We start from the raw sequence: 21,877 nt of genomic DNA, 5'->3' as shown, positions 1-21,877 counted from the left end.
ACTGATTCTTATTACTGTACACTTGCATTGGTAAACAGAAAAAAGTACCGAAGCACCATTTGTTGTAAATGAGACCAACACAACAGGTAATTGCAATAAATGTTCTTGGAAATCACCCATGCCTTTTTAATTTCTTTTTTTGGGGGGAGGGGGGATGGGGGGGGGGGGGGGCTCATACCAGTCCTTTAACTCTCCTCCAGATACATTCATGGCCGGATTTCTGGCAAGGCCACATAAGCCATGCCCTAGGGCACCAGAAAAACAAGGGGTGGCCTGCAGGTAGTGGGCTTTATGTGCGGATTAAGTATCCAAACAAAAGAAAGGGGTCGGGCTAACTGCATTATTATTACCAGCTGTGCTGTGCAACAGGAAGCTGCACTCAGTTAACCAAGCATGTGTGAACAGTGTGTGATTAGCAAAATGCCAGACCTGGTCCAATGACATAGCAGCAGTTGTGTGCAGTTACGGAGGGCTGGGTCAGGCACGCACGTGGTGTGGGGATGAAAGGACCAGGGGCAGCACCAACAAATAGGACAGAATACAGAAGGCATCCTATCACAGTCCCCATTTCCTAATTATTGATTGGCCAGTGTTTTACCATGGGGACCGAAGTGGGTGCAGGACTCATTTTTACGTGACGGACACCCATTGTCAAATTGTGAGCCACTTTTAACTGTGTAGGTGTGGTGGACGGCTCCCACAACACCCATCACCTGTAGATCGTTGTTTGATTGACCAGTTCCCCCATGTGACATGATTGATTCACTTTATGTTGCCATGGAGCCCTTGGCACTAACCACAATAGTGGACACCAGTGGCCCTAAAGTTTTGGGGAGGGATGCGGAGAGAGGTGGTAGGATACTGTTTAGTTAGGGGCGGCTGGTAATAGTGGGCCTAGGGTGCTAAGAAGTACAAATCTAGCCTTGGATACATTGCCAATCAAACTCACCTTTTGAACTGTACATCCACAATTAAAAGCAACGGTAAGGGTTTTTGTTAGCTTGTTTTTAAAGACAGATTGCATTACAAGAAAAAATTACATCAGCATCCATCCAGCAGGACAGAGCAATACATACAATACACATGTAAGACAATATGAACAGATTCCAAGGTCGAACAGAATCCAGCCCGGCTGGCGTGCAGGTCAGCAATGTCTCTATTCCAAGTCTGGAAGAGTTTCTCCATTTTATTGGAAGTTATGAGTAAAATTATTTTGTAGAGAGTAGACATGACCTTAGGGTGGGTGTCTATACTGGAGGTTTCCTCCACTGGAAAAAAGGGGTCCACTTGAAAAAAAGGGGGGCTCTGACCACTCCCCAAACTGAACTTTAAAAGCATGTTGGACCTGATAGTAATGAAAAAATAATTAATTGAGAATTCTGTATTTAGCCTTCAGTTGGTCAAAAGAGAGGAGCTAATTGTTTAGCTTTTTATTCCACAATGGGATATAAGGGAACAAATGAAAATGTTTGCTTTTAACCTCTTGACGACCAGCTAACGCCGATCGGCGTAAACTGGTCGTCTGCGGGTTACCATGGAAACGGCCACTCGATTGAGCGGCCTTTCCATGTCAGTTCACGGAGGGTGTCTCCGTGAACAGCCGGAGAGCCGCCGATCGCGGCTCGCCGGCAAAATGTAAACACGCGGGGAAGAAATCCCCGCTGTTTACATCATACGGCGCTGCTGCGCAGCAGCGCCGTAAGGCAGATCGGCGATCCCCGGCCTCTGATTGGCCGGGGATCGCCGGCATCTGATAGGCGGAAGCCTATCCTTCAATGTGCAGGACGGAACTCCGTCCTGCGCATTACGGAGAGAGGGAGGGAGGGAGGTAAGGAGGCAGAGGGCGGAAATGGCTGCGGAGGGGGGCTTTGAGGAGCCCCCCCCCGCAAAACGCAGATGGCCGGTGGCGATCAGACCCCCCCGGCAGGACATCCCCCTAGTGGGGAAAAAAGGGGGGAAGTCTGATCACCCTGGCATAATACTGATCTGTGCTGCGGGCTGGAGAGCCCACGCAGCACAGATCAGCCAATACAGCCCTGGTCGGCAAGTGGTTAATAGTTATTATTATGTAAGGCTAATTGATTTAAATTTTATTTTGAGCCATTACCTTCTTTAACCTGTACCTACTTCTCCTGGAAAAATGAACATTGTTCACAAAGTGGAAAGAGCTCAAGCACTGGTTACACAATTATGTTTATGGAAGCTTTTTTGTTTTTGGAAGAAACCGATTTATACTAAACTATGTTATTTGGGTTCAAGAGGTAGTATAACATACATTTGCTTGTACCCAACAGAAACCCCAATGAATACTGAATGTACAGTGGCTGAAACATTGTATATTGATTTGCTTCTATTTTAACTTTGTATAAACATTGTGGAGGGCATGCTGTTGCTTTTTAAAATTGTCTGTTTGGTGGCACAATTTTGACTCTTGTCTCTTATAAATTTGTTTTTAAAGATGATCAAATAATATCTGTATTCTTATTTTTTAACTGTCAGAGATAAAAGTATTTTTACCCAGTTTCCTCTTTTAAGCCTCTCCAAAGGCTCTTTCTACTTATACACCCACTAATTAAAACATGTTGACAAAAATAAAACCATTCGTTGTTAATTGATGATACATTTTTAACAACTGAAAGTATACTTTTAACCACTTAAGGACTGCAGTCATAAAACCCCTTAAAGTGGACCCCCCCCCCCCAAAAAAAAATTACAAGATTTCAGAAATAAAATATATTTTCTAAATTATAATGATAAATAGCAGCCTTTTTTCAGCTGCTGCTGCTGCTGATGATGATGACAAATATAAAATATTTTACATTTATTGGAGGAACCCCTCCCTTCCTTTCAAATTTCCGGGATTTGTCCGGCAAGCTGGTGGAGGAGATAAAAACCAAAACAAAACACAGGCTGCTACTGATGATGTCACAGGGGAGGTGTTCTCAGCTTGTGTGAGATTTCACATAGACGATGCCCCTGTGAGGGAGGGTAGCTGATGACAAACACATCCATGATTTAAAACCTCCTACTAAGCTCAGAAGTAATGGCTGCCACCTGTATAACCCTAGTTATGAAAAGAGAAGGGTGAAAAGCATACACTGAAATGCTCATAGGCTTAAAGGAGTGTTTATTTATCTTTGTATGTGTCAGAGTGGTGCAACTAAATATTTTGAATTAAAAAAATGTTTGGTTTGGGTCCGCTTTAAGCACTTGAGGACCACAGTCTTTTCGCCCCTTAAGGACCAGAGCCTTTTTTTCCATTCAGACCACTGCAGCTTTCACGGTTTATTGCTCGCTCATACAACCTACCACCTAAATGAATTTTACCTCCTTTTCTTGTCACTAATACAGCTTTCTTTTGGTGCTATTTGATTGCTGCTGCGAGTTTTACTTTTTATTATATTCATCAAAAAAGACATGAATTTTGTCAAAAAAATGATTTTTTTAACTTTCTGTGCTGACATTTGTCAAATAAAGTTGAATTTCCTATACATTTGAGCACGAAAGTTATTCTGCTACATGTCTTTGATAAAAAAAAAACCATTCAGTGTATGTATATTGGATTAGGTAAAAGTTATAGTGTTTCCAACTATGGTGCCAAAAGTGAATTTTCCCATTTTGAAGCATCTCTGCCTTTTCTGACCACCTGTCATGTTTCACAAGGTGCTAAAATTCCAGGATAGTATAAATACCCCCCAAATGACCCCATTTTGGAAAGAATACATCCCAAAGTATTCACTAAGAGGCATGGTGAGTTCATAGAAGATTTTATTTTTTGTCACAAGTTAGCGGAAAATGACACTTTGTGACAAAAATAAAAATAAAATAAAGTTTCCATTTCTGCTAACTTGTGACAAAAAAAAAATGAAATCTGCCACGGACTCACAATGCCCCTCTCTAAATACTTTGAGGTGTCTACTTTCCAAAATGGGGTCATTTGTGGGGTGTGTTTACTGTCCTGGCATTTTGGGGGGTGCTAAATTGTAAGCACCCCTTTAAAGCCTAAAGGTGCTCATAGGACTTTGGGCCCCTTAGCGCACCTAGGCTGCAAAAAAGTGTCACACATGTGGTATCGCCGTACTTTTGGGTGTATTTTTACACATACCCATGCTGGGTGGGAGAAATATCTCTGTAAATGAGATTTTTTTTATTTTTTTACACACAATTGTCCATTTACAGAGATATTTCTCCCACCCAGCATGGGTATGTGTAAAAATACACCCCAAAACACATTATACTACTTCTCCTGAGTACGGCGATACCACATGTGTGACACTTTTTTGCAGTCTAGGTGCACTAAGGGGCCCAACGTCCTATGAGTACCTTTAGGATTTCACAGGTCATTTTGAGGCAATTGGTTTCTAGACTACTCCTCATGGTTTAGGGACCCTAAAATGCCAGGGCAGTATAGGAGACCCACAAGTGACCCCATTTTAGAAAGAAGACACCCCAAGGTATTCCGTTAGGTGTATGGTGAGTTCATAGAAGATTTTATTTTTTGTCACAAGTTAGCGGAAATTGTTTTTTATTGTTTTTTTTCACAAAGTGTCATTTTCCACTAACTTGTGACAAAAAATAAAATCTTCTATGAACTCATCATACTCCTAACGGAATACCTTGGGGTGTCTTCTTTCTAAAATGGGGTCATTTGTCGGGTTCCTATACTGCCCTGGCATTTTAGGGGCCCAAAACCGTGAGGAGTAGTCTGGAAACCAAATGCCTCAAAATGACTGAGGGGTATAAGCATCTGCAAATTTTGATGACAGGTGGTCTATGAGGGGCCGAATTTTTTGGAACCGGTCATAAGCAGGGTGGCCTCTTAGATGACAGGTTGTATTGGCACTGAAGTGCAGGAAGCGCAGGATGTTCTCAAATCGTGACCTGGACATGGCAGCAGAGAACATGGGCATGCAATGTATTTGGTGCTTAGAAAAATAAGACCACAATACATTCTTTTTGACTAGACCCATGTTAAGGGGAAGGTCCCAAAAAATGTTACGTTCGGAAACTTGGAGTGGTTTCCACCGAAAAGGCTGGGCATGGTAGCTTCTTGGATTGGCGGTTGCGTATTGTGTGGCTTAACGGTTGGTCTCAGCCACAATTAAGTCGAGACCAGCAGTGATCAGAAAAAAAAATCTGTCACTGTGGTGGGGCGGGTGAGGGTTTGGCCGGGTGATCAGAAGCCCGCAGGGGGCAGATTAGGGCCTGATCTGATGGATATGAGCTCTAGAGGTTGACAGGTGGTGACAGGAGGTGATTGATGGGTGACTCAGGGGGTGATTAGAGGGGAGAATAGATGCAATCAATGCACTGGGGAGGTGATCGGAAGGGGGTCTGAGGGGGATCTGAGGGTTTGGCCGCGTGATCAGGAGCCCACACGGGGCAAATTAGGGCCTGATCTGATGGATAGGTGTGCTAGGTGGTGACAGGAGGTGATTGATGGGTGTCTCAAGGTGTGATTAGAGGGGGAATAGATGCAAGCAATGCACTGGGGAGGTGATCAGGGGGGGTCTGAGGGTGTGGGCGGGTAATTGGGTGCCCGCAAGGGGCAGATTAGGGTCTGATCTGATGGGTAGCAGTGACAGGTGGGGACAGGGGGTGATTGATGGGTGATCAGTGGGTGATTAGAGGGGAGAACAGATGTAAACAATGCACTGGGGAGGTGATCAGGGGGGGTCTGAGGGCAATCTGAGAGTGTGAACGGGTGTTTGGGTGCCTGCAAAGGGGTAGATTAGGGTCTGATCTGATGGGTAGCAGTGACAGGGGGTGACGGGGTGATTGATAGGTGATCAGGGTGTGATTAGAGTGTAGAATAGATGCAAGCAATGCACTGGCGAGGTGATGGGGGGGGGGGTCTGAGGGCGATCTGAGGGTGTGGGCGGGTGATTGGGTGACCGCAAGGGGCAGATGAGGGTCTGATCTGATGGGTATGATGGGTAGCAGTGACAGGGGGTGATTGATGGGTGATCAGTGGGTGATTAGAGGGGAAAACAGATGTAAATAATGCACTGGGGAGGTGATCAGGGGGGAATCTGAGAGCGATCTAAGGGTGTGGGCGGGTGTTTGGTTGCCCGCAGGGGTCTGATTAGGGTCTGATCTGATGGGTAGCAGTGACAAGTGGTGACAGGGGGTGACGGGGTGATTGATGATTGATAGGTGATCAGGGTGTGATTAGAGGGGAGAATAGATGCAAGCAATGCACTGGCAAGGTGATGGGGGGGGGGGGGGCTGAGGGGGATCTGAGGGTGTGGGCGGGTAATTGGATGCCTGCAAGGGGCAGATTAGGGTCTGATCTGATGGGTAGCAGTGACAGGTGGTGACAGGGGGTGATTGATGGGTGATCAGTTGGTGATTAGAGGGGAGAACAGATGTAAACTATGCACTTGGGAGGTGATCTGAGGGCGGGTCTGCGGGAAATCTGAGGGTGTGGGCGGGTGATCAGGTGCCCACAAGGGGCAGGTTAGGGTCTGATCTGATGGGTGGCAGTGACAGGTGGTGATAGGGGGTGATTGATGGGTGATTGACAGGTGATTGACAGGTGATCAGTGGGTGATTACAGGGGAGGATAGATGTATACAGTACACAGGGGGGGGGGGGTCTGGGGAGGATCTGAGGATGTGGGGGGCGATCAGGAGCCCCCAGGGGGCAGTTTAGGACCTAATCTAAAATATAGCGTTGACAGATAGTGACATAGAGTGATTAATGGGTGATAAGGGGGGTGATTGGGTGCAAACAGGGGTCTGAGGGGGTGATCGGGGGGGGGGGGGTCTGAAGGGTGCTGTGGGCGATCAGGGGGCAGGGGGGGCAGGATCAGTGTTTGTGTGTGCTTACTATGGGGGTTGCCTCCTGCCCTGGTGGTCCCTCGATCACTTGGACCACCAGAGCAGGAGGCAGCCTGTATAATACGCTTTGTATACATTACAAAGCGTATTATACGCTTACTATGTGGCAGATCGGGGGTTAACAACGGGGGATTGGGGGGGGGGGGGGAAATAGCAGCGCTGGCGGGTTGACGTCGTGGGTGGGCAGAGCCTAATGGCGAAGAAATGCGTGCGATCCCCGGCAATTCAGTCCCCCAGAAGCCGCCGCCGATCGGTGTTACGTGGTCCTGGGGGTGCCACTTTGCTGACGCCCATAGGTAGTGGGCGGTCGGCAAGTGATTAAAAAGTAAAAAATAAGATACTTACTTGAGTAGAGGGAAGCCTCTGGATAATCCAAAGGCTCCCCAACCCTCGGCCCCCCTCCAGCCGACACCCCTGCCCCCCGAACTCGCCGATCCAGCGCTGAGACCCTCTGAACCTATTCAATAAGGGCTTTTCAAATAGGCTTGCACAGCCATGTTCCTGTCCATGTACAATCGCAACCACACTGCGAAGGTGCAAGACACAGTAGCACAGTAGAGTTGCTTGCGCATGTTTTTCCTTTGTGCAGGAGCGGCTCTGTCCTACTGTGCTGCCTATTTGCCCTCAGTGTGTCTGCACAGTGCTGCCTTGTTTATTCACTTGCTTATTCACAGCCCGGAAGATGAAGAGGGACCTGGCTGGCAGCAGGACTCTCTTCAGCAGGCAGCAGGCTCCTTAAAGCCTCTCACTCCTATTCCCTCTCTCTCCCTGCTATCCTTTGAAGTCCATGCAGTCCGACTATACTCTCCCTTGAACCTCCAAATTGCAGTTATTTACCGCCCTCCAGGTCCTGCTTCTGTTTTCCTGGATCATTTCTCTGCCTGGCTTCTCCAGTTCCTATCCTCTGACATCCCTACCATCATCATGGGTGATTTTAACATTCCTATTGACACCAATAACACTGTCTCCCAAAAACTTCTATCACTCACTTCCTCCTATGGCTTGTCGCAGTGGTCTTCTACCTCAACCCACACTGATGGCCATGTGCTTGACCTTGTAATCACTCGTCTCTGCTCTGTCACTGACTTTACTAATGATCCACTACCACTCTCTGACCATAACCTACTTAGCTTCTCTCTCTCCTTCTCTTTTCCTACCACCCTGGCACAAGCACGCTCACATACTCGAAGAAACTATCTCAATCTAGACATTCAACCTGTCTCTGATGCCCTGGCACCTCTCCTCACACAATCCTTCACTGACCCAGACTCGGCTGCTATACACTACAACAGCTCCATTACAAAAGTCATGGATGACTTCACCCCCCTCGTCAATGCCCGCCCTCACCGTGTCTGTCGCCAACCCTGGATGACCAAAACCACTAAACAGTTAAAAAGATGCTCTAGAGCAGCTGAACGGTGCTGGAGGAAAAGTAACACAAGTGAGGACTTCATCTTATAAAAAATTGCCTTGAACAACTTCAGAAACGCACTCTCTGTGGCAAAAAAGTCCTATTTTTCTTCCCTAATATCCGCCCATTTACGCAATCCAAAACGCTTGTTCAGCACCTTCAACTCCGTTCTCCATCCCCCTCCTCCTCCTCCTTCATCTTGCTTATCAGCTGAAGAATTTGCAACATACTTCACTGATAAAATTGACAAAATCAGAAGTGAATTCTCCATGCAGCCCTCAAATCCCACCTCCACACCTCTCATTCACTGTTCTCTAACTGCCTTCTCTCCACTCTCTGAACACTCTCTTTCCTCTATAATTGCCAAAGCTAATCTAACCACCTGTTCTTTGGATCCTATTCCCTCCCATTTCATTCCGCAGCTATCCTCATCTCTCTTGCCTGCACTAACAACGCTATTTAACCTGTCCCTCTCTACTGGCATCTTTCCGTCCCCACTCAAAAAAGCTGTTGTGACACCACTACTTAAAAAACCTTCTCTAGATCCTACCACACTTGCCAACTACCGCCCAGTGTCACTTCTCCCATTTGCATCCAAACTACTTGAACGCCATATACAAGATCTTCTTAAAAAATTAGCATATTCTGATAAAGTTCATTATTTTCTGTAATGTACTGATAAACATTAGACTTTCATATATTTTAGATTCAAATACACACACCTGAAGTAGTTCAAGCCTTATATTGTTTTAATATTGGTGATTTTGGCATACAGCTCATAAAAACCCAAATTTCCTATCTCAAAAAATTTGCATATTTCATCCGACCAATAAAAGAAAAGTGTTTTTAAAACAAAAAAAGTCAACCTTCAAATAATTATGTTCAGTTATGCACTTAATACTTGGTCGGGAATCCTTTTGCAGAAATGACTGCTTCAATGCGGCGTGGCATGGAGGCAATCAGCCTGTGGCACTGCTCAGGTGTTATGGAGGCCCAGGATGCTTCAATAGTGGCCTTAATCTCATCCAGAGTGTTGGGTTTTACCTCTCTCAACTTTCTCTTCACAATATCCCACAGATTCTCTATGGGGTTCAAGTCAGGAGAGTTGGCAGGCCAATTGAGCACAGTAATACCATGGTCATTTACCAGTGGTTTTGGCACTGTGAGCAGGTGCCAGGTCGTGCTGAAAAATGAAATCTTCATCTCCATAAAGCTTTTCAGCAGATGGAAGCATGAACCCACTTTTGAACCAGAAACAGCGGCAGAAGCGCCTGACCTGAGCTACAGAGAAGCAGCACTGGACTGTTGCTCAGTGGTCCAAAGTACTTTTTTAGGATGAAAGCAGATTTTACATGTCATTCGGAAATCAAGGTGCCAGAGTCTGGAGGAAGACTGGGGAGAGGGAAATGGCCTGAAGTCCAGTGTCAAGTACCCACAGTCAGTGATGGTCTGGGGTGCCATGTCAGCTGCTGGTGTTGGTCCACTGTGTTTTATCAAGGGCAGGGTCAATGCAGCTAGCTATCAGGAGATTTTGGAGCACTTCATGCTTCCATCTGCTGAAAAACTTTATGGAGATGAAGATTTCGTTTTCCAGCATGACCTGGCACCTGCTCACAGTGCCCAAACCACTGGTAAATGGTTTACTGACCATGGTATTACTGTGCTCAATTGGCCTGCCAACTCTCCTGACCTGAACCCCATAGAGAATCTGTGGGATATTGTGAAGAGAAAGTTGAGAGACGCAAGACCCAACATTCTGGATGAGCTTAAGGCCGCTATTGAAGCATCCTGGGTCTCCACCTGAGCAGTGCCACAGGCTGATTGCCTCCATGCCACACCGCATTGAAACAGTCATTTCTGCAAAAGGATTCCCGACCAACTATTGAGTGCATAACTGAACAGAATTATTTGAAGGTTGACTTTTTTTGTTTTAACCGCATACCGACCGCCCACTGCACAGGGGCGGCCGGAAAGTGGATCCCGCAAGGACCAGCTCATGCCCAGAGGCGGCGGTCCTTGTAGGGGCATGGGCAGAGCGATCGCGTCATCCATGACGCGATCCTCTGCCGGGGACTGGCTCCGCCCCCCTTGCGCTGTAACCCGCCGGTCATTCGGAAGCATCGGTGGGTTACTAGCACCCGGATCGTCGCATACAAAGTGTATAATACACTTTGTAATGTATACAAAGTGTATTATACAGGCTGCCTCCTGCCCTGGTGGTCCCAGTGTCCGAGGGACCACCAGGGCAGGCTGCAGCCACCCTAGTCTGCACCCAAGCACACTGATTTCCCCCCCCCCTGCCCCCTGATCGCCCACAGCACCCCTTAGACCCCCCCTACCGACCCCCCAGACCACTGTTTGCACCCAATCACCCCCCTAATCACCCATCAATCACTCCCTGTCACTATCTGTCAATGCTAATTTTTTTTTATTACCTAAACTGCCCCCTGCTCCCTCCTGATCACCTCCCCACCCCTCAGATTCTCCCCAGGACCCCCCCCCCCCCGTGTACTGTATGCATCTATCCCCCTGATCACCTGTCAATCACCTGTCAATCACCCATCAATCACCCCCTGTCCCTGCCACCCATCAATCAGCCCCTGTCACTGCCACCCATCAATCAGCCCCTAACCTGCCCCTTGCGGTCAATCTGATCACCCACCCGCACCAATAGATCGCCCGCAGATCCGACATCAGATCACCTCCCAAGTGCAGTGTTTACATCTGTTCTCTACCCTAAACACCCACTAATTACCCATCAATCACCCATCAATCACCCCCTATCACCACCTGTCACTGTTACCCATCAGATCAGACCCTAATCTGCCCCTTGCGGGCACCCAATCACCCGCCTATACGCTCAGATTGCCCTCAGACCCCCCCTTATCAATTCGCCAGTGCAATATTTACATCTGTTCTTCCCTGTAATAACCCACTGATCACCTGTCAATCACCTGTCAATCACCCATCAATCACCCCCTGTCACTGCCACCCATCAATCACCCCCTGTCACTGCCACCCATCAATCAGCCCCTAACCTGCCCCTTGCGGGCAATCTGATCACCCACCCACACCAATAGATCGCCCGCAGATCCGACGTCAGATCACCTCCCAAGTGCAGTGTTTACATCTGTTCTCTACCCTAAACACCCACTAATTACCCATCAATCACCCATCAATCACCCCCTATCACCACCTGTCACTGTTACCCATCAGATCAGACCCTAATCTGCCCCTTGCGGGCACCCAATCATCCGCCTACACGCTCAGATTGCCTTTAGACTCCCCCTTATCAATTCGCCAGTGCAATATTTACATCTGTTCTTCCCTGTAATAACCCACTGATCACCTGTCAATCACCTGTCAATCACCCATCAATCACCCCCTGTCACTGCCACCCATCAATCACCCCCTGTCACTGCCACCCATCAATCAGCACCTAACCTGCCCCTTGCGGGCAATCTGATAACCCACCCACACCAATAGATCGCCCGCAGATCCGACGTCAGATCACCTCCCAAGTGCAGTGTTTACATCTGTTCTCTACCCTAAACACCCACTAATTACCCATCAATCACCCCCTAGCACACCTACCCATCAGATCAGGCCCTAATTTGCCCCGTGTGGGCTCCTGATCACTCGGCCAAACCCTCAGATCCCCCTCAGACCCCCTTACGATCACCTCCCCAGTGCATTGATTGCATCTATTTTCCCCTCTAACCATCCCCTGAGACACCCATCAATCACCTCCTGTCACCCCCCCTAGCACTCCTATCCATCAGATCAGGCCCAATACAACCTATCATCTAAAAGGCCACCCTGCTTATGACCGGTTCCACAAAATTCACCTCCTCATAGACCACCTGACATCAAAATTTGCTTATACCCCTGAACAGTCATTTTGAGACATTTGGTTTCCAGACTACTCACGGTTTTGGGCCCGTAAAATGCCAGGGCGGTATAGGAACCCCACAAGTGACCCCATTTTAGAAAAAAAGACACCCCAAGGTATTCTGTTATATGTATGACAAGTTCATAGAAGATTTTATTTTTTGTCAAAAGTTAGCGGAAATTGATTTTTATTGTTTTTTTTCACAAAGTGTCATTTTTCACTAACTTGTGACAAAAAATAAAATCTTCTATGAACTCGCCATACACCTAACAGAATACCTTGGGGTGTCTTCTTTCTAAAATGGGGTCACTTGTGGGGTTCCTATTCTGCCCTGGCATTTTAGGGGCCCTAAACCATGAGGAGTAGTCAAGAAAACAAATGCCTCAAAATGACCTGTGAATAGGACGTTGGGCCCCTTAGCGCACCTAGGTTGCAAAAAAGTGTCGTACATGTGGCACTGCCGTACTCAGGAGAAGTAGTATAATGTGTTTTGGGGTGTATTTTTACACATACCCATGCTGGGTGGGAGAAATCTCTCTGTAAATGGACAATTGTGTGTAAAAAAAATCAAACAATTGTCATTTACAGAGATATTTCTCCCACCCAGCATGGGTATGTGTAAAAATACACCCCAAAACACATTATACTACTTCTCCTGAGTACGGCGATACCACATGTGTGGCACTTTTTTACACCCTAAGTACGCTAAGGGGCCCAAAGTCCAATGAGTACCTTTAGGATTTCACAGGAAGACTACTCCTCACGGTTTAGGGCCCCTAAAATGCCAGGGCAGTATAGGAACCCCACTAATGACCCCATTTTAGAAAGAAGACACCCCAAGGTATTCCGTTAGGAGTATGTTGAGTTCATAGAAGATTTTATTTTTTGTCACAAGTTAGCGGAAAATTACAATTAAAATCAATTTCCGAGAAATCTCTCTGTAAATGGACAATTGTGTGTAAAGAAAAATCAAACAATTGTCATTTATAGAGATATTTCTCCCACCCAGCATGGGTATGTGTAAAAATACACCCCAAAACACATTATACTACTTCTCTTGAGTACAGCGGTACCACATGTGTGGCACTTTTTTACACCCTAAGTGCACTAAGGGGTCCAAAGTCCAATGAGTACCTTTAGGATTTCACAGGTCATTTTGCGACATTTGGTTTCAAGACTACTCCTCACGGTTTAGGGCCCCTAAAATGCCAGGGCAGTATAGGAACCCCACAAATGACCCCATTCTAGAAAGTAGACACCCAAAGGTATTCCGTCAGGAGTATGGTGAGTTCATAGAAGATTTTATTTTTTGTCACAAATTAGCGGAAATTGACACTTTGTGAAAAAAACCAATAAAACCAATTTCCGCTAACTTGCGACAAAAAATAAAATCTTCTATGAACTCGCCATACTCCTAACGGAATACCTTGGGGTGTCTTCTTTCTAAAATGGGGTCATTAGTGGGGTTCCTATACTGCCCTGGCATTTTAGGGGCCCTAAACCGTGAGGAGTAGTCTTGAAACAAAAATGACCTGTGAAATCCTAAAGGTACTCATTGGACTTTGGGCCCCTTAGCGCAGTTAGGGTGCAAAAAAGTGCCACACATGTGGTATCGCCGTACTCAGGAGAAGTAGTATAATGTATTTTGGGGTGTATTTTTACACATACCCATGCTGAGTGGGAGAAATATCTCTGTAAATGGACAATTGTGTGTAAAAAAAATCAAACAATTGTCATTTACAGAGATATTTCTCCCACCCAGCATGGGTATGTGTAAAAATACACCCCAAAACACATTATACTACTTCTCCTGAGTACGGCAATACCACATGTGTGGCACTTTTTTGCAGCCTAACTGCGCTAAGGGGCCCAAAGTCCAATGAGCACTTTTAGGCTTTACAGGGGTGCTTACAAATTAGCACCCCCCAAAATGCCAGGACAGTAAACACACCCCACAAATGACCCCATTTTGGAAAGTAGACACTTCAAGGTATTCAGAGAGGGGCATGGTGAGTCCGTGGCAGATTTCATTTTTTTTTTTTGGTCACAAGTTAGCAGAAATGGAAACTTTTTTTTTTCTTGTCACAAACTGTCATTTTCCGCTAACTTGTGACAAAAAATAATATCTTCTATGAACTTACTATGCCTCTCAGTGAATACTTTGGGATGTCTCCTTTCCAAAATGGGGTCATTTGGGGGGTATTTATACTATCCTGGAATTCTAGCCCCTCATGAATCATGACAGGGGGTCAGAAAAGTCAGAGATGCTTTAAAATGGGAAAATTCACTTTTTGCACCAGAGTTTGTAAACGCTATAACTTTTACCCAAACCAATAAATATAGGCTGAATGGGGTTTTTTTTTTATCAAAAACATGTTTGTCCACATTTTTCGTGCTGCATGTATACAGAAATTTTACTTTATTTGAAAAATGTCAGCACAGAAAGTTAAAAAAATCATTTTTTTGACAAAATTCATGTCTTTTTTGATGAATATAATAAAAAGTAAAAATCACAGCAGCAATCAAATAGCACCAAAAGAAAGCTTTATTAGTGACAAGAAAGGGAGCCAAAATTCATTTAGGTGGTAGGTTGTATGATCGAGCAATAAACCGTGAAAGCTGCAGTGGTCTGAATGGAAAAAAAGTGCCTGGTCCTTAAGGGGGGTAAAGTCCACGGTCCTCAAGTGGTTAAAAACACTTTTCTTTTATTGGTCGGATGAAATATGCTAATGTTTTGAGATAGGAAATTTGGGTTTTCATGAGCTGTATGCCAAAATCATCAATATTAAAACAATAAAAGGCTTGAACTACTTCAGTTGTGTGTATTTGAATCTAAAATATATGAAAGTCTAATGTTTATCAGTACATTACAGAAAATAATGAACTTTTTCACAATATGCTAATGTTTTGAGAAGATGCTGTACATGCAGAATTAAGCCATTATTTATCTGCTAACTACCTACTTGATCAGTTCCAGTCTGGTTTCGCTCTAACCACTCCACGGAAACAGCCCTTACTAAAGTGGCCAATGACCTTCTTACAGCCAAATCCAAAGGTCAATTTTCCATACTCATCCTTCTTGACCTGTCATCAGCATTTGATACTGTCGACCACACCTTACTCCTACAAATACTTTCAAATGTCGGAATAAAGGGCCTTGCTCTCACATGGTTATCTTCCTACCTCTCTGGAAGGTCCTTCACAGTCTCCTATTCAGATCAGATCTCTTCTCCTCATGCTTTGTCTGTCGGGGTTCCCCAAGGCTCTGTCCTTGGTCCCCTCCTCTTTTCCATCTACATGCATGCTCTTGGTGATTTAATCAACTGATTCGGGTTTCAATACCACCTCTATGCAGACGATACACAGCTGTACCTCTCTGCCCCAGACCTTAACTCCCTCCTTAAACGTGTTCCTGACTGCTTGTCTGCTATATCCTCCTTCACGTCCTCTCGCTTCCTAAAACTTAATAAAGAGTAAAACAGAACTAATAATTTTTGCACCGTCTCTGTTTACCTCCCTGCCTGAAGTAACAATAAATGTTAATAACACTCCCATAACTTCAGTTCCCAAAGCTCGGTGCTTGGGGGTGATATTCGACTCATCTCTCTATTTTATTCCTCATGTTCACTCCATAACCAGCTCCTGCCATCTCCAACTCAAAAACATATCTCGCATCTGTCCCTTTCTCACTCAAGACACAACTAAAATGTTAATACATGCTCTCATAACTTCTCGTCTGGACTACTGCAACGTACTACTTTGTGGACTACCGTCTAACAAACTGGCCCCGCTCCAGTCGGTACTGAACTCAGCTGCTTGTCTCATTCATCTTTCTTCTCGATCTTCCTCTGCCGACCCTCTTTGTCAAGCTCTTCACTGGCTGCAAATTAACCAGAGGATTCAGTTCAAGCTCCTAACCCTAACCTACAAAGCTCTCCACAATCTCTCTCCCCGGTACATATCCTCACTAATCTCCAGATACAAACCCAATCGCAATCTCAGATCGGCGCATGATCTTCTGTTGTCCTCCTCTAGAATCAACTCCTCACATTCACATTTACAAGACTTCGCACGCGCTTCACCCCTCCTCTGGAATGCCCTCCCACAACACATCCGTCACTCGCCAACCTTTGTTACCTTTAAACGCTCTCTAAAAACACACTTGTTCCGACAAGCATATGTGCTACCTTAGGCCACTTCCCATTGTACTAAGACCAAATTGCACTCCTACTAGGTATCCTAAAACACAAAGCCTCTATATATTTGCTGCATACTACCCCTCCTCCTGTCCCCCCCCCCCCCCATTTCTTTTAAATTGTAAGCTCGCAAGGGCAGGGCACTCTCCCCCTTTCCCCTTTTGTGTCTTGGTAACCATCATACATTTTATTCATCATGTTAATTTTATCACTGTCATTACCAATTCTATAATTTGTATTTTGTATCATTCTTTGTATTTTGTCACTAATTATGTATCTTGTATATTGGTGTACACCATTGTCCATATTATTATGTACCCCATGTTTGTTTCTTACTTTGTACAGCGCCACGGAATATGTTGGCGCTTTATAAATCAATAATAATAATAATAATAATAATATCTCATCCCCTTATTCCCTTGCTTTCATCCCCTGATAGTTCTGGAATAAGGACAGGAACCACCTGGCAGTGAGGGGTAGGAGTGCTAGTGTGTTAACCGATCCATGCAGCAGGGAGCAGAATAGCACTCCAGAGCGGAAGACAGAGCAGGGGTTCAGCAACATAGCAGATTCTCAGACAGGTAGGGACTCTGTAACTAAGCAGGTTCTCAGGCAGGTGTGGGTCAGCAGCAGAATTGGTTCTTAGACAGGCATAGGTCCCTAACAAAGTGGGATCTTAGACAGGTATAGGTCAGCAACAGAGCAGGTCAGCAATGGATCAGGTAGTTAGACGGGTCAGGTTAAGCATGACATGGGTAAAAGGCAGACAATAGGTCAAGTCACAGGAGACACACACTATTCAGGAACTAAAGAACTAGTTGCAATACTATAGCAACCAGTGAGTGGTATTCTTCAAGTTTAAATGCATAAACGTGTGAGTGCACAATCATGTAAGTGTGTAAACATGTGAGCGCAATAAGAGTGGTTGCACGAGCGCACCCCATGCATAGACATCTGCACAAACACAAGTGCTTATGCTGTAATGCGTAACGCACATGTGCACATCCTACTGAGACCCCACACATAAGATCTGACAGTTGGCCAATAGGAACAGTCTGTGGAGGGAGAGAGAAGTACAGTAACTTGCCCTTTGACATTCCTGAACTGTGTTAAAATGTAAGTTTAATGAGAATACCCTTGATGTAGACCAACTTGCTGTGAAATATTTCAGTGAAAACTAAGAGGATTCCTTTAAGCAAGGCATATAGGATTTTCCTAATTTCTACACATACAATTAGCTCCTTAATTGGTAGAAGAGCATCAATGGGTCCTTCCACAGGGAGATGATGTCTTGATAGCAACAAAAGCAGCGAGAATTACACAAAACCCTTTACTTACAAGTCTTCTATAATAGTGCCTGAGGGAACCAAAATAATACTCTGTGGTTCTCTCAGGCAGTACATTAGTAAAGTAATACCATTTCTCATTCTTCAAAAATCCCCTATGGTTTAATCAGGACTTTATTAATCACAGGTTTATTTTAAAGCCTAGGCACAGCAAAACTCAACAAGGCCAATTCTCAAAGCGATTACGTTGATTAGTGTAAAATATAAGAATTACCTTTGGAACTGAGCTTTCTAATTCAAAATTCAATTTAGTAGCCCTATCTGCCTGAAGCAGACTTATCACTTCTAGTTATTTCCTGTTCGCTTACCACCTAGTTCTTGGTAGCCAGATGTGCCCCCAGTACAAGTCAGCCCCCCTCCCCATAGCCAGATGTGCCCCAAGGATGATACAGCTGTGTCTCAAGACACCACTAGATGGTGTCATAGTTATGAGACACAGAGATTGCCACACAGGAAGAATCCCTATAATTGCAACGCTGATACGTTGCTTGCACACTCCGCTCCACAAGCCAGGGGACACAGGTAGTCTTAAGCCTTATACACACGAGGCACACATGCTGGAGACAAGAGAAAAAAAAAGCAGCGACAGTTCATCGCCAGGTCCCTCTGTGCGGCAGCTGTACACACCTTGCACAGAGGGACAGAGATGCGGCGGAAGCTGTCGCCGAAAGTTTCCTCCCCCCGCCGGAAGCTCCCTTCTGGCTGTGGGTAGCTGTCGCTAGTCCGCACATACACACGCAGTACGCATGGCGGACTAGCGACGGTTGCTGCGACAGCTGTTGCCGGCGATTAGCCAAGTCAATCGCCTGGCGACAGCTCTCACTAGCGACAGTTGTTTGTGTAGACAGTTGTGCCCCGTGTGTATGAGCCTTTAAGCAGCACACTCTGAACACCTTGTTGAAGGGGATAGGGGCACGGACACAGCAGGGAGCCAGATGGCAAAAGCAACCTCACTTGTGCACGATCCTTACACTCCTCTGCCAGTAACAAAACTTGCTCCACCATCCGTTCTGCTCTACTGATTAACATATAAGCCAAGGGGGTAACTTTTCAGCACATTTTTTGTGCTGAAAAATTAAGCTTATACGCAAGTATATAAAGTATTCTCCCTACCTTGGGTGTCATATGGTCACACCTGATTAAAGAAACTCTGAAGTGAGTCTAAATTCCCGTTTTTAACTAGTATTTATGTAAAGCACTATAGGTAATGCTAAACCGCTGCATCTCTGTGGCAAAATGAGGAGTTTATACCCCCCAAATCCCCTCTGCAAAATCCACTACTTTCTTGGTCGTGGATTTTGCTGCTCATGGAGGCAGAGCTCTAAACTGCAGCTCTGCCTCTATGCACGTCAATCCACCGCGGATCTCCATCTCGCCCCCGCCCCTCTCAGTGAAGGAAGATTGAGAGGGGTGGGGAGAGGCAGCGATCAGCATGGATTGACGCGACAAGAGGCAGAGCTACAGCCATAAGCTCTGCCTCTATGAGGAAGCTGTCCCCGGACCTAGCAGAGGGGATTTGGGGGGTATAAACCCCTCGTTTTGCTGCAGGGATGCGCCGGTTTAACATTACCTATAGTGCTTTACATAAATACTAGTTAAAAACAGGAATTTAGACGTACTTCAGAGTCTCTTTAACCTGCCCATTGGCTAAATCTAGAGAGACGAGGAAATTAGCTGTAGTACAGATTGCAATTTGTCCCATGAACCAGGTACTCTCGTTAATTTGGTTGCTTTTATGATTTGCATTGTTCAGTTTTGGCCTTAATGGAGTTTTAACTATTTACACTATTTATACTAGAAGGCTTCCCTAATAACATACTCAAGCTCAACCCTGAATGTAAGGTACCTAGATAATGGTAACAAAAGCTTAGTTTTGGCTTATTTAGATTGATTATAACTAAGGTTACATCAATAGGTATTCGAATTTTCAAAGGGAGAGTGATCACCACAACTTTAATAAAGTAAAAAAACTGGTACATTTTAGGGTAATGCAAAATGGCTATTTTATTGATCCAGATATGTAAATCTGTACAACACTATGCCCAAAGTCCTGAATCCAGTGTGTAAGGATCGGTGTCAGCACACAGAGAGAATCTGATTATTGGTGATCTGCAGTATCGCCAATAATACAGACGTCACCCGATTATTGATGATCTGCAGAATCACCAATAATACAAGTGCGACTAACCTCTGGACACCTAACACAGTAGATAAACGATAACAACAGTAATAATAGTACAAGATCGTGGAAATATCCACTACACAGCGATTCCTCAGAGGTGTGGTTACCTCTGAATGGGAACCCCGTGTGTGAGATCCTCAGACCAGGCAAAGAGAGGAATCTCGGCCTCTGGCAGTAATAGTCTGCTAGGGCAGGCGTCTCGGAGAGGCAAGCCTCAGAAATAGCCCTACAGTGGGAGACGTTCCACTGAAGGGAGAAATGTCAGGCGAGCAAAGGTTCGGCAACAGAGAAGGCGGCAACAGTACAGAAACAGAAGGCTGATTCAGAGTCGTTTAAACAGGCAGGGTCGGCAACTTGAATCAGATAGGCAGAAGTACAAGAGCGATAAGAGTAAAGAGAAGTCAGGGCAAGCCAAGGTCAAAACACAGGTAAATATACAAAATACAATCCTAATCTAAGATGTGACGTCCTTGGTGACAACACCTGGGAAACTGAGCTAAGGTCTGAGCGCTAACACTATGTGTATTCACGACAGCAGACCGTGAGCAAATGACATCTGTGGGCTTAAATACAGAAGCCCTGTTCCACCAGCCCGCCCAGGGGGCTGGAACTGAAGTCAGCATGTGATTGGCTGGCTGAGGTCAGCTGATCGCCGGTTCAGCTGACCCGTCTTCTCAAGAGATAAATGTTCTGCCGCCTCGCGCGTGTGCGCATGACCCTCTGCCTCTGAACATCAGAGAGGCCAGGTCCCAGGTCAGCGCACCGAAGTCTGCCGGCTGGATTGCGGGACCCGCCGCCATATTGTCAGCCGCGGCGGTGACCGCCCTGCTCTGCGGCGGCGGCTCCGTATGTGAGTCGGAAACCGCCGGCTGGGAAGCGGAGACCGCCGCCATGCTGCCCTGCACGGCGGCGGCGGCGGCGGCTCCACTATTCCTCACAGTACCCCCCCTTGAGGAGTGGACTCCGGACACTTCCTACCCGGCTTCTCAGGATGTAACTGATGGAACCTCTTCTTTAATTTCTCAGCATGCATGCGATCCTCTGGTACCCAAGATCTGTCCTCTACCCCATACCCTTTCCAATGGACCAGATACTGCACGGAATTCTGTACCAGCCGGGAATCCAAAATTTTCCCAACCTCGTACTCTGTCTGGCCCTCCACTACCACTGGGGGGGGGGGGAGGAATCCACATACACTGCTGGTTTCAACAAGGAAACATGGAATGATCTCCCACCTCTCCTGCTGGCTGGGAGAACAATCACATACAAGACCTCATTGATCTTTTTGGCCACCGGATAAGGCCCTATGAACTTGGGCCCCAACTTGGTGGACGGTTGTCTGAGTGCCACATGTCTTGTTGACACCCACACCATGTCTCCAGGAGAAAAGTGCCACTCAACAGACCGTCTCTTGTCGGCCTGTTTCTTTTGATTCTGGAAGGCTACTCCCAAATTTTCTTTTACTTGTCCCCAAAGTTTCTTCAAAACCTTCTGCCAATCTTCCAGGGCTGGGAAGGGAGAGGAACACACCGGCAATGGGGAAAATTTAGGAGACCTTCCTGACACAACCTGAAAAGGGGACAAGCCTGTTGAAGCGCCTTTCAGGTTGTTGTGCGCAAACCCTGCAAAGGGCAAAAACTTAACCCATTCCATTTGTGCATCTGCCACATAGCATCTAAGGAATGGTTCCAGTGCCTGATTAACCCTCTCGGTCTGCCCGTTGGTCTGTGGGTGATACCCAGACGAAAAGGACAGGTTCATACCCAAATTACGGCAAAAGGCCCTCCAAAACTTCGATATAAATTGGACTCCTCTATCAGATACCACATCATCCGGAATCCCATGTAACCGGAAGATGTGCTGTATGAAGAGGTCGGCTAACACTTGAGCTGATGGGAATCCTTTAAGAGGAACAAAATGGGCCATCTTGCTGAACCTGTCCACGATCACCCATATCACAGTCATACCCTCTAACTTGGGAAGCTCGCCAATGAAGTTCATGGACAGA

At 46.0% G+C, this 21,877-nt stretch overlaps 1 long non-coding RNA gene across 2 annotated transcripts in view; it reads left to right on the top strand.

Moving 5' to 3' along the window:
- Window positions 1–21,877, top strand: part of LOC137550080 (uncharacterized) — a 47,280-nt gene continuing 25,403 nt past the window's right edge. For both annotated transcript variants that reach the window (XR_011026885.1, XR_011026884.1), the window contains exon 1: window positions 1–86. This is a non-coding gene — a long non-coding RNA (uncharacterized lncRNA). The remainder of the gene's footprint in view (window positions 87–21,877) is intronic.

This window comes from Hyperolius riggenbachi, chromosome 1 (assembly GCF_040937935.1).
Source record: "Hyperolius riggenbachi isolate aHypRig1 chromosome 1, aHypRig1.pri, whole genome shotgun sequence".
Lineage (NCBI taxonomy): Eukaryota > Metazoa > Chordata > Amphibia > Anura > Hyperoliidae > Hyperolius > Hyperolius riggenbachi.
Note: the sequence above shows the minus strand (reverse complement) of the source record. Positions and strands in the feature narration are given on the sequence as shown.